The 12,480-nt window shown below is 40.7% G+C and overlaps 1 protein-coding gene across 4 annotated transcripts in view; it reads left to right on the top strand.

Moving 5' to 3' along the window:
* Inpp4b (inositol polyphosphate-4-phosphatase type II B) overlaps positions 1–12,480 on the top strand; it is a 696,298-nt gene that overhangs the window by 636,806 nt on the left and 47,012 nt on the right. The window lies entirely within an intron of this gene.

Raw genomic sequence — 12,480 nt, forward strand, 5'->3', positions numbered from 1 at the left:
TTATATCTGCTTCACCCATCTCTCAATTTACTGTCAATCAAATTACTAAAACATACGTTTTCATTTTCTTTTATTGTCTTGATATAGGTTTCCCTGACATATTCAAGGCTAACCCTGAACTCAGTGGCCTTCCTGCCTCAGTCTTCTGAGTTTGGGGTTTAAAGGCCTCATGCACCATGTTCAACCATTACACACACACACACACACACACACACACACACACACACACACACATTGTAGATATTTTTTGCAAAAGCCATACATGCATGCTAAGAATTCTGTTCGGTTCTATCATAAAAAAATCATAGTTTGTTTAAGCTGAAAGGTTTTCTGTCATTGAACTTTCATCTTGTTTTCAGTTTTTACTTTCTTCTGTCTTTTGCGCTTGTGACTGAACCCAAGGAACTCTACTCCTGGGTTGTTCTGAACTGCTCAGCATTTTCCATTTTTACCACATCAGTTGACCCTTACTCTCACCCGAACAGAGATTCTATGTGTCAAGTCTTTTCTCAGGACAATACTGAAACCAACAGTGATATAAAATTTATAAAGTAACATCACCACATTGAGACAGTAACTCTATAGATAAAAGGACCAAATAGAAGGAAAGCAATGCTTATATTTAAATACAACATAGAATAACTCAAGTTGAATGTTGTTGTACCACAGACAGGAGCAACTCACTCCTAATAGACTGTTATTTGTTCATTGTTTAGTGTGTGTGTTCATGTCTGTACACGTGCATATGTATACAAATGAGGGTAAAAGCCAGAGAATGATCTTGGATTTGATCCTCATGGGCTCTTGTGTTTGTGAGAGAAGATAGGCCAGAGTTGGTGACTAGCCAGCTCCAAGGGCTCTTACCTGTCTCTGCCTAACTAGTCTTGAGGAACAGTTCTGCCCTATCTCACCCAGCTTTTTGTGCACAGTCTAACTCAGGTCATCATGCTTGTGAGGCAAGGTCTTTTCCAACTCAGCCATCTCTTCAGCCACAGTGCTTTGCATATTTTAATATTGCCACCAGCCATTTAAGATTTGGCTGGCTTTGTAAACATGTGGCAAATGTTTTTCATAAAGCCAAATGCTATATTATTTTGAAAAATCGCTATGTGATAATACTTTCCTGAATAGAATCGTTGGCTTTTGTTCTGGAAAGGAATGAAAAGAGCAGAGCTGACAGGTGATCATCGGGACTGGATTCTAAGGAAAGCAGCCCTGCAAAGGATGTTATGAATATCACTGAGGATGACTGCCGGTGAGGGGGATGACGTGACCCGTCCTGTAAAGACAAAGCATTCAGTCTTAGGTTTGAAAAGCTACTTCAGCAAGCCACAGTTGTCCTCACTGCCACAGTCACCTACCCATTAGAGAGCATAGTGGAACTCGGATTCTCCATAGGCTGGTGGACATGTCAGAGATTATGTCTCTCTTAAGTATCAGTAAAGATGGTGGCCACATACACATGTGTGTCCTTCAGTTACAGGTGATTCTACACGCTCTGTCTCAGACAGAAATACACAGTGGAACTGATAGTGACGAGGAACAGCTTGCTTACCTGAGCCACAAAGACTGCCAGTGTTCTACAACACAAGGGCAGCGTGAGTCCTGATTTACCATCCACGTGACACATGCGTGATGCCACATCAGGGCCACACAGCCATGAACATGAATGCGCTGCGGTCACAGCTATTTGGCCATGCTTTCCAGCCTCAGAAATTGATGTTAATCCTGAGCCTGGTCACCCACACTTCACTGGGCTCTGGAAATGACCTGTGTTTATGGAATGGAGACTGAAGTGAGGCCATTATACTACAGAGTGCAACACACACACACACACACACACACACACACACACACACACACCTTGCCCCTGCTGTAGTAACTCTAGATTTTCTTGAACCCTTCACATTTATACACATTTGCTTCCTCTGGGTCCTTGCAAGAACTTTTTGAGAGAATACCACACATGTGCCAAGGTTTGGGGCTCTCTTGTCCAAGGTTCGACTATGAGCAAGTGCAACCACTGTTAGGCTCACCTCCCTCGTAATGTCTCTTTCCTAAACACCTATTTTGTATTTCCTTGCTTTTCATTGTTTCCAAGTCTTAGAAGGAGGCTAGACTGTGCATAAGAGATTGCCCTGAAGACTTGATTAAGTCAGAGAGAACATGTAGGGCAGACAGGATATACTGCAGATAGTTATCCTGTGGTACAACTTGAGAATACCATGCTCTGGCTACCTATGTTCCTTAGCCCCCAAGGCAAAAGGACATAAATTCTGTGAATCTTAAGATTTCAGTAATAGCTAACAGTCCATGTCTTAGAGGAGCATTTCTAGATAGATTTGTGGGTAAATGTACACTGTTTCTTTATTTGAGCATTGGGAAACCATTAACGCATATAATTTACCATTAGCATATTACAAAAATAAGTGCTCCTCAAGAGATCACTTAAGAACTACTGATGTAGGCCAACCTTATTATTTGTTAGGAAGGAGTTGGTTTCCACCCTAGGTTCTGTGAGGCTCTCAATCTGGATAGTGGAACAACAGGGATCAGTCCCACATACGATGGCTGCAGCGGGGTGCTTTCTTCACCTTTAAACCATCTCCCGGTGCTGTCGAGAACCTTCCGGTCAGAACTACAAAGATAGACTCTAAGGTATCTATGCATTTATAGCTCTGTGCTGGAGATTCCTTTTATATTTGATGTATTTGTAACTGGGAGTTTGTTCTCAGTTCAGTTCCAATACACCTCGGTGATTTTCTTGATAGGAAGAGCCACTAAACATGATCACCTGAGCTTGATCTCCGGAACCTCCAATGTAGGAGGAGAGAACCAACTCCTGTAAGTTATCCTCTGGCTTCCATATATACACATCCACACACACACACGCACACACACGAACACACGCACACACACCACACCCACCCACCCCCACACACATGCTATTAATAGTATTCAGTATTTATTTTCTCAACATATAAAAAATCAGAGATAGAGATACTTAATTGCCATTAAATTATAGACTACCTAGAAACATGAAGTACAAACAGCACTGCAAAAGCCAAATGTAGTCACTTAAGCAGGCATTCAAATACCTGCCCAGCCAACCAGAAACTGAACTCCCATGGTACATAGGGATGTGTCTGACCTTCCTCCATCCTTACAGAGATGTGTCTGACCTTCTGTTATCCTTACAGGGAGATGCCTGACCTTCCTCCATCCTTACAGAGATGTGTCTGACCTTCCGTTATCCTTACAGGGAGATGCCTGACCTTCCTCCATCCTTACAGGGAGAGGCCTGACCTTCCTCTATCCTTACAGGGAGATGCCTGACCTTACTCTATCCTTACAGGGATGTGTCTGACCTTCCTCCATCCTTACAGGGAGATTCTTGACCTTCCTTTATCCTTACAGGGAGATTCCTGACCTTCTGTTATCCTTACAGGGAGATGCCTGACTTTCCATAATTCTTACAGGGAGATGCCTGACCTTCCTCCATCCTTACAGGGAGATGTCTGATCTTGCCACCATCCTTCCTCTTCTTTCTCTTTTCTTTTTACTGGGTTTCCAAACGTAAGAAGTTCCATCATGCATTTCACATCCTGCCAGGCACTGCATTTGGATGACCTCCCACTACGCTAGTCTCTTAGCCAGCATGAAATGGCTTAGGATAAAAAGATGGGAATTCAGTTGAAAGCCCACTTAGATATGTCTGTAGCTATTTGGAACACTTATATTTTACTGTCAGCCATAGGAGGGTAATTAACACACACACCTTTGTGCTTTAAAGTGCATTCCCCCATTATCTCTCTAGGGAAGGAAGTTAATATTTCCACTGTCAGTTTCTATGACAAAAAGGCATTCTACTGCACGTGGAAAGGCTAGAGAGATGCATGGGAGACCGGTCGCTGTGCATTCTGGGATTCTTAGGGAATTATATTTCTTCAGGGTTCTAACAAGTTAATTTATCCTTCTGTTGCAGGAACTGTGAATTATTTCTGTCATTTGAAACAATTTACAACATTCTTTCTGTGGAAAACCCTTCGTTTCTCTATCTGTGTATACTTCTTCAGGCCTGTATTAACTTTAACTACTGCTTCAACTGATTACCAGTTCTCTGATAAATTTTCAAAAATAATTACCGTTCTTTTTGGAATATCTATATGAGTTTCTAATAAAATCACCCTAAAGGTAATTCTTTTTGGTCTTATAGTAAGAAGTAGGTTAACACTATTATCTTAATTTCTAAGATATACATTTAGAATATAAGTATCTGGATTTGACCTGGATTAATTACTGCATCTCCAGTGGCCCACTTTCATTTGATGTCATATCCAGTAAACAGATCATCTGTTGACGGTGACTAAAATTTAATTTCAACTTCTAATTTAAAGTAAAAGCAGGGAGGCGAGAGAGATAGTTTGACCTCTTTGCTTTCCAGGGGTCTCCTAAATACTCACATGTCACTTCCAAGGCATCTGTAAGTCCAATTCTAATATGTGCTCCTGCCTTAGAGGGTACAGGCATGTCCATGGTGCAGAGACTATATTCAGGCAAAACATTAATACCTATAAGGACATAAATAAATAAATAAATAAAATAAATAAATATCACAGAGGGCACTGATGCTAACTTAGAATTTGACTTTTCACGTAGTTTTATACTGTAAATCCCTCCATGTTTAATATAAAGAATAACTCCTTAATTATCACGCCGCATCTTGTCAGCCCACAAAAGAGGGACATTCTGTGTTCAATCCATCTTTTCGTCCAATTTATATCCTCATTTTCCCTCCCAGTTGTGTATCACAAATCTCCAGAAACATGGGAATGGCCATGGGAGAGCAGGACAGGGAGGACTAAAGGTTATCTTTATTAGGTAGTCCAGGCTGGTCAAAAAGAGCAGGCTGTGAATGCCAATTAACACTTGGTGCTGTCCTGATGAACTGGAAATATGGGTGTCTGCAGGATTGGAGGTGCTGCAGAAGGGGAATAAAATGCACCTTTCATGTGCTTATTTACTCAGCACTTCCCTTTTCATTTTGGAAACTTTCCGTGCACTTTTTCCATTCCATGATTATCTTCCTACATTTGACTTCATCTAAACCTTCCCCGATGCCTCGGTGACCTCTGTGGGATGACATGCTAAGATATCACCTGCTTCCAAGGTCCTGATGGGATGAGAAAGGGGCTGTCGGGAGAATCAGAAGATGGAAGGAGAAGGCCTGACCTTTGCCTCTCTGGGCGGCAGTCTGCCCTTCCTCTGTGGCAGCAGCCAGCTGGTAGGCTATAAGAATTACCTCCAACCTGCATTTCTTCTTTAACTAAGCTTTGAAAACTTCATTCTAGTTCCTATTTTCACTTTCTGCCAACTGGCAAATCCTTTCTCTGTGGTTGTTGGGTAAAATAGGGGACATGGAAGTTGCCCTGCATGGACAGGGGTGGTCGCCCATCTCCTGTCATTGCTAGGACCTCCTCCACCTGAGCACAAGCAAAAGGGATTATCCGTGCACTCAGCACTCAGGTTTGACTCGCAGAGTCCTGCTCTGGTTATGCACACACAGCCTCTCTTAGCAAAGATCTTGTTTGTCCACCTAGTTCTGTTGCTGTGGAAACCATCTCAAGCAGAGCAGGGAGCTCACGTTCAGTGGTTACAGGGCCGCCTAACAAAGAAGAATCTGTTGGGCCTGCGATAAAATGATCACATTTTGGGATTCTATAATCCAGCCAGTATCTATTCCTATGAGAATTTTAAAATGAGAAAAGTAGTTAATATGCCATTCTTTCATTCTTTCTTTTTTTTTCTAATACAGGCATAGATACCAATGTGTAAAACATAAAAGAGGAATTTCTTAAAAACTTTGTACTGTATCTGAAACACTTTTTAACAATAATTTGAAGTATTTTCTCTGTTGCTTCTGGTGACAAGTTCCTAAACTCATTGAAGAAGACGCTCTGAAAAATGTGTAGGTCAAAAAATGTTCATCTCTAAGCAGGTTGGAATTCTGGTTTCTGATTTCTTATATTGCCTGCTTCATTGATGAGAGTGTGCTGGTGAGTGATGAGGATTAACTAGTATATGATGAGGGTATGCTGGTGAGTCATGAGGATTAACTAGTATATGACGAGAGTATGCTAGTGACTGATGAGGATAAACTAGTGTATGATGAGGGTATGCTGGTGAGTGATGAGAATAAACTAGTATATGACAAGAGTATGCTGGTGAGTGATGAGGATAATCTGTATAAGATGAGAGTATACTGGTGAGTCATGGGGATTAACTAGTATATGATGAGGGTATGCTGGTGAGTCATGAGTATTAACCAGTATATGATGAGAGTATGCTGGTGAGTCATGAAAATAAACTAGTTAAAGCTGGTTTTAGTGCAGCACTGTCTTTTTATGCTGTTCATGATTCTGTAGCCTCCAAACTAATGTGATTTATAATTGTAAGATATTGCAATGGCTCTTCCCCAGTTGTGACTGTCTGCTTGCTAACACAGTCAGCTATAACTGTTCAGAGTTAATTAGATTCATATGTCAGAGTATAGAGCTAACCAGAGAGCACTGTGAAGACACTGTCCTCTTGGTGCTTGATCCCTTCTAAGTACTTTCCTCTATATTGCCACGTAACAAGCTATCTCAAGCTTATTTACATGTTATGGAATCAGTTCACTTCAGCTCACAGAGCTTCTGGGTTAGAGTCTGATGGGGAAAGTAGGGCAGTTTCTCCCTTCTCTTATATCTGTGACTTGGGGTAGAAGGGAGAGTGGTCATGAATCTTTCCAGGATGTGGAGGCTAGAGTCATCCAGAGGGCTCAGTATTCATGCCTGCGATAGCGTGGCACAATGCTTGGTCACCTAAATGTGACTTGCCCATGGCATGAGAACCTCCTAATTTATATTATATTATTCTTTACAGTGGATATCTAGAAAGGGAGACACCACACAGTAAAGTTCAAAGAGAAAAATCTGATAAGAGTTCCATAATCACTTAAAATCTGACCTTGGAAAATGCTGCTATTGGTGTCTTGTTCGTTTGTCAAGACAGTCACAGTTCTACCCAAATTAAGGTGAGAGGATATAGACTCCAGCTTCCCAAGAACAGAATGCCAAAGAATAGAGGCACAATGGTTTAAACCCATCATCACAGGTTTAGCTGACTTGATGCTATCTGGAGATAACTTTATTGTCTGTCCCATTCTATAATAACAGCACATTTATAAAGTGGCTGGATAGTGTTAAAAACGCATACATCACCATTTATTTACCTTAAATGTCTTTGGTGGCAAGGAACAGAAACCCTGACTCGAACTGTTAGAACAAAAAAGTATTCATTGATTAATGTTCCTGAAAAATTCAGCCGTAAGGCAGGCTTCAAATTATGGTTGTTTTAGTCACTCAGAAGTACAAAAGAAATAACTTTGCCTCCACTTAATCTCTGTGTTCCTCTTGTGCACTGACATTACTATGCATCTAGTCTCCTCATGACTGAAGGTGTCTGTCAGCTTGGCACACTCTGGCAGTGTAATGTCATCTGACCAGGAGAAATGAATACTCCCAGAGTTCCTTGGTGTTATAGCTCAACCCACTGAGAAGCATAATAGTTCCTGTTCACGCACAAGCACTCTGCTGTTGATTCTGGTCAGTATTCTGTTTAGAACACTTGCTGGTGAAGGGGCATCATTTGGTGAGCCACAGAAAAGTATAATATGCAACCTTTTGCCTTGCGTGTTCTGTTCCGTAGGAGTATGGATTCTGTTTGGCTTGATGAGATTGGCGTTCTTAAGAGCAACAGATATCTTCGTCTATTTTTAAAGTAGTCACAGAATTGAATACTGTAGGCGGTTCTGCCACAGCTCTTTATCAGTTGTATTCTCTACAGCTTGATGACGCATGGCAGATATGCTGTACTTGTTTTACAGTAGCGGAAAGGGGCGCGGGGACAACTCATCCTGGACCACACATCAAGCAGGCTGAAACTGGTGCTGAAAGTCATTTCTCTAGAATCACAGCTTTGTTTTCAGAAACTTATGAAAATTTCAAAGACAAAAGTAAAAAGAAAAAATAGAGGAAAGATTTAGGGATTTGGAATCTATAACCTAGCATAAGAATTTTTATAAAAAGCAAATATTCACAGATAAAGTAAAAGCCCCTTTTGTGAGCCCTCGCTCAAGCTTTTCCACACATCAGTCTTTTTTTGTGGAAAGTAACACCTTGATTTTATTATTTTTAATTCTCATGAATATTTTTTAACATATGTATATATGTGTATACACAGTTTTATACAGTTAAATCATATGATTGTTTTCATTTATTTTCCTGGCTATTTAATACCGTTTTTATAATACCCATGTTGAGATGTGTGGCCTTGTTTTCTTATTTTATCTGTTAGTATTTGTAACAGCATATTGAATTAACACTTATAAGCTTGTCCCCTCTATAGACATTTATGGTTTTTTTTATTATTTAACGTGATAAACAACAATTCAATTAGTATTTTGCACCTTTTACCTCCAATTGCTTTCTAAAACCCAATTTAAAAAACAGTAAAAGAATACATGTATGGAGGTTGCCCAGAGGTTCAATTGAACTGTCTAAATTTAGTGTTAGAATAATGCATGAACACATGGCCCAAAGCACAATCTATTAACTTTATAGACATTCCAGGAAGCATGGTGAAAACTGAGAGCAAACCCATGTTTCTCAATGAACATGAATTCAGTTGATATAACTGAACCTCACAAATTAATAAAGTAATCATTATTAGTGATAACCCTTTCTGAAATCAGAACTGGTTTTATGTCCTGCATGGATTTTTATTGGGTTGAAAAAATTGGTACCAATGAACGTATTGGGTTGAAAAAAACTTGCTGTATTTTTGTAATTGTCATTCTAGAGATATAATTGAAGGCATGGAGTAGTGGAGGGAAGGGCACTTTTTAAGGCTCAGGTTTGGTCTCCAGCGTATAAAGGAGAAAGAAGTAGGAAGAGAGAGACCGAGATACACAGAAAGAGACTGTCGGGGGGGGGGGGGGGGAGGACAAAAGGGGAGGGAGGAGAATGAGAAGAGAAAAGCCTTCTTTCTGATGTGTGCTATGTTTTAACAAACGATCATTTTGAGATGGGAATGGCTGAAGGATAGCTATTTGCTTCACATTTAGAGGTCTGATAGAATGTTCTCCGATGGCTCTCCTTTTTCTAACCCTCTCTCTTGCCCCTCCCACTTATTCTATGCTCCCCACTCCCTCTCAACTTCAAGACCTTTTTTGAACACTCCACCCCCCAACACACACACACACACACACACACACACACACACACACTACTGAGTCAGTTGGTATGGCCTCTAAGTACATGAGTTTAAGAGCTGACTCTGTGAGGAGGTCATTTCCCAGAGGAAAGAAAAAAAAAAGCCCCAAACTGATTGTTCCTCTCTCAGTGGCCATTGGTTGCCTGTAGCTCTTCATCTCTGGCAGCGCTGGGTAAGTTTCCCCCACCAATGTTGCCATGTCAGTTGGGGTGGGCATGATGCTCGTCTTGTTTAGGTTACCATATTTTTAAGATTTCATGTGTTCCCCGGGTGGCCTTCAGGCTTCCATCTTCCACAACCTCTTTTCTAATGCTCAGAACCCAAACCCCTATGTCAACACTGAAAAAGAATTACTTTAGTAAAGATAACCTGAACACGTTGGTCTGTTGTAAAAACGACAGAGCTGTTTGTGAAACCCCAACTAACCAACCGTGCAAGCACAATAGGACGAGGGGAATTCCGAAGCAGGAGCTCACACTAGTCTGTAAGCTTTCTGAACTCCGTGGTAGGCAGTGTTAGTTTGCTGTCAGAAAATGACTCACGGAACACACCTACCAAGAGAACACCTTTGCATTGGCCATCCCAGGCCTTGACTGCTAAAGCAAGGCAGACCGTCATGACAGGAATTCATGGCAGCGAAAAATCATGTTCTGGCCAGGAAGCAAAGAAAGGAAGAAGAAAAGGCTGGAGTCGTGAAGCCCCAGTGAGAGCCCAACCTGAGCCCCCTAGCACTTTCACCTGCCCACAAGGTTTCATTCTTCTAGGCAGCCATGCATTTACTATGCAGTTTGGAAAGACAACCAACACCCCAGTTGACCAAGCATCTTGTCATCCTGATTCTCTGTTTTCATATTGTATGATTTTGCTGGATAGCAATTGGAATTTTCTAAATGGGTGAAACACATATATAATGCAGCATACACAGTAGGATTAAAAGTTATTTCACACAAATTTTATTACAAAGAAGACGTGTGTGTGTATGATATGTAACTTCCATGGGATGGTACATTAATTATTAATGCAAATATATTTAATAATTAAAGACTATAATGTAAGAAATAAAATTTAGTGGTTTAATATACATATAATGAAACAGTCACCATGGTCACACTATTTAATATATCTATTGCTTCAAATAGTCACCACTTTCTTTGTGTGTGAGGAGCTATGAAATATATACCAAAGTACACATTAATTAACTGTGAACATTCTACATCACAGTTCCAGACTTCGTTTATCTTACCTTAGACTAAATGTATCGTTTTACAATGGTTCCAAAGTGGTTGGCATATACTTGAGTGAACTGGCTTCACAAGAATTGTTGTGACCTTGAAGATGTGAGTGACCAGTGGTCTTCGTTTTCTGGCTAGAACCCAGATGCTACATATGCACCAAACACTGAGCTCAGGACCCTGCAGTGCTGTAGTATGTTGCCCACCGCACACCAGCTTTCATAGACCGGTCCCCATCCCTTTTCTCTATTTGTCCCTTGGCCTCAAATGCTCCTAAGGACCCAGAATGTTTCTCGTAGGACCCTCTGCACCAGCCTGTCCTCGTAGTCTTGTCCACTCTTCCCATCAGTCCTGGCACCTTCGTTGGTGTGTTATACCCTCAGTACACTTTCTTACACCTAATATGGGCTTGGCCATTGTTTTTCTTATTAGATTACGGAGAGTTTAATCTAATAATACATCTTTGTATCACAGGCTTCAGATTCTTTCTCTCCTGTTTGTATTCTGTTCTCTCTTAATCTTATAGGAACTTTATTGTCTTACAATAACACATATTTATTTTAAATGATTAAAAAGCAGTTGAAAAATACATATCTTAAAATGATCAGTTAACTTCTGCATAAGTGTTTCTTTCTAATTGGTCAGTCTGAACACAGGTGTCTGACTGATAGTGGCCCACCTGGCAATATGATGTTACCTGGTTTGTTGTTGTTGTTGCTATTGGTTTGTTTGTTTGTTTTCTGTCAACATGTTACATGTCGTTTGAGAAGAGAAACTCCCAATTGAGTAAACATGTCTAAAAGTTCATCCATTTTCTTAATGATTCATGTAGGTAGGCTCAGCTCACTGGGATGGTGAGCCACCCTGAGAAGGTCTACTAGACGGTGTAAGAAAGAAGGCTGAGCAAGCCATAGGAATAAGCCCATGAGCAGTATTCCTCCAGAGTCTGTGCTTTAGTTCATGCCTCCAGCTTCCTATTTTGAGTTCCTGCCCTGACTTCCTTCTGTGGTAGACCATAATGTAGAAGTTTTAGCAAAGCAAACTCTTCCCTATGTTGCTTTTAGTAATTGTGTTTTATCCCAGCAATAGTAGCCCCAGCTAAGAGAGGGTTTGGGGGGGGTCAAACTTTTTCTTTGAGAATCAGCTTTAGTTCCGTGATGATGAAAATTTCACTTTTGAAACTTAGGAAATTAGTAAAATCATGTGTATACTTCACATAGATGTTTTACATCTTTTTTCTGTAACATAGGATATATAATGGAAGAATACTCATTTTATTGTGCTCTTCTGATTCCTGAGATGAAATATGACCATTTTAGTGTGTGTGTGTGTGTGTGTGTGTCTGTGTCTGTGTGTGTGTGTATGTTTGCAACCATTTGTGGTTGTGGGTGTTTATAAATGGCCTGCATAGTTTTCTGAGAAAGTTCCTCTACTCTCTGGAAACTGTGCCAGGGACCTCTCCCATATGTCATTTGGCTAATGAAGCATCTGGTAAAAACTTAGAAATTACAAACTCTTATCACTACTAAAGCTAATCTGGGTAAGTTTTATGATTAGGATTGGGAATATCTGCTCAGTGTCTTCCATGTATGTAACTGAATAAACTAGACTTGGACCTTCGGTCTTACTCACTTCCTGTGTTTTAGGCTTAGTCTAAAAGAATTCCTCATTCCTCAGTTTGTGAGCTACCTAGTACCTTTTTCTACTGTGGGTTAGAGATCCAACACTGTTTCTAAGGAGCATTTTTGTCCCCTTCATTGGCTCACATCTCATGATGTGTTGGGAACATTTGCTTCATAATTGCCCATTGCCTTCGGCTTTAGTGTACAATGAAGGCTATTTGATACCCGGGCTTTAGTTACTAACATGCATCCTTCAGAGAAGCAGCTTGTCCCTGGTCCTGCTCTAGCTCTCTCTGCTATTAAACATCGCC

Source organism: Alexandromys fortis, unplaced genomic scaffold (genome assembly GCF_014885135.2).
Source record: "Alexandromys fortis isolate MF-2015 unplaced genomic scaffold, M_Fortis_MF-2015_v1.1 scaffold_127, whole genome shotgun sequence".
NCBI lineage: Eukaryota > Metazoa > Chordata > Mammalia > Rodentia > Cricetidae > Alexandromys > Alexandromys fortis.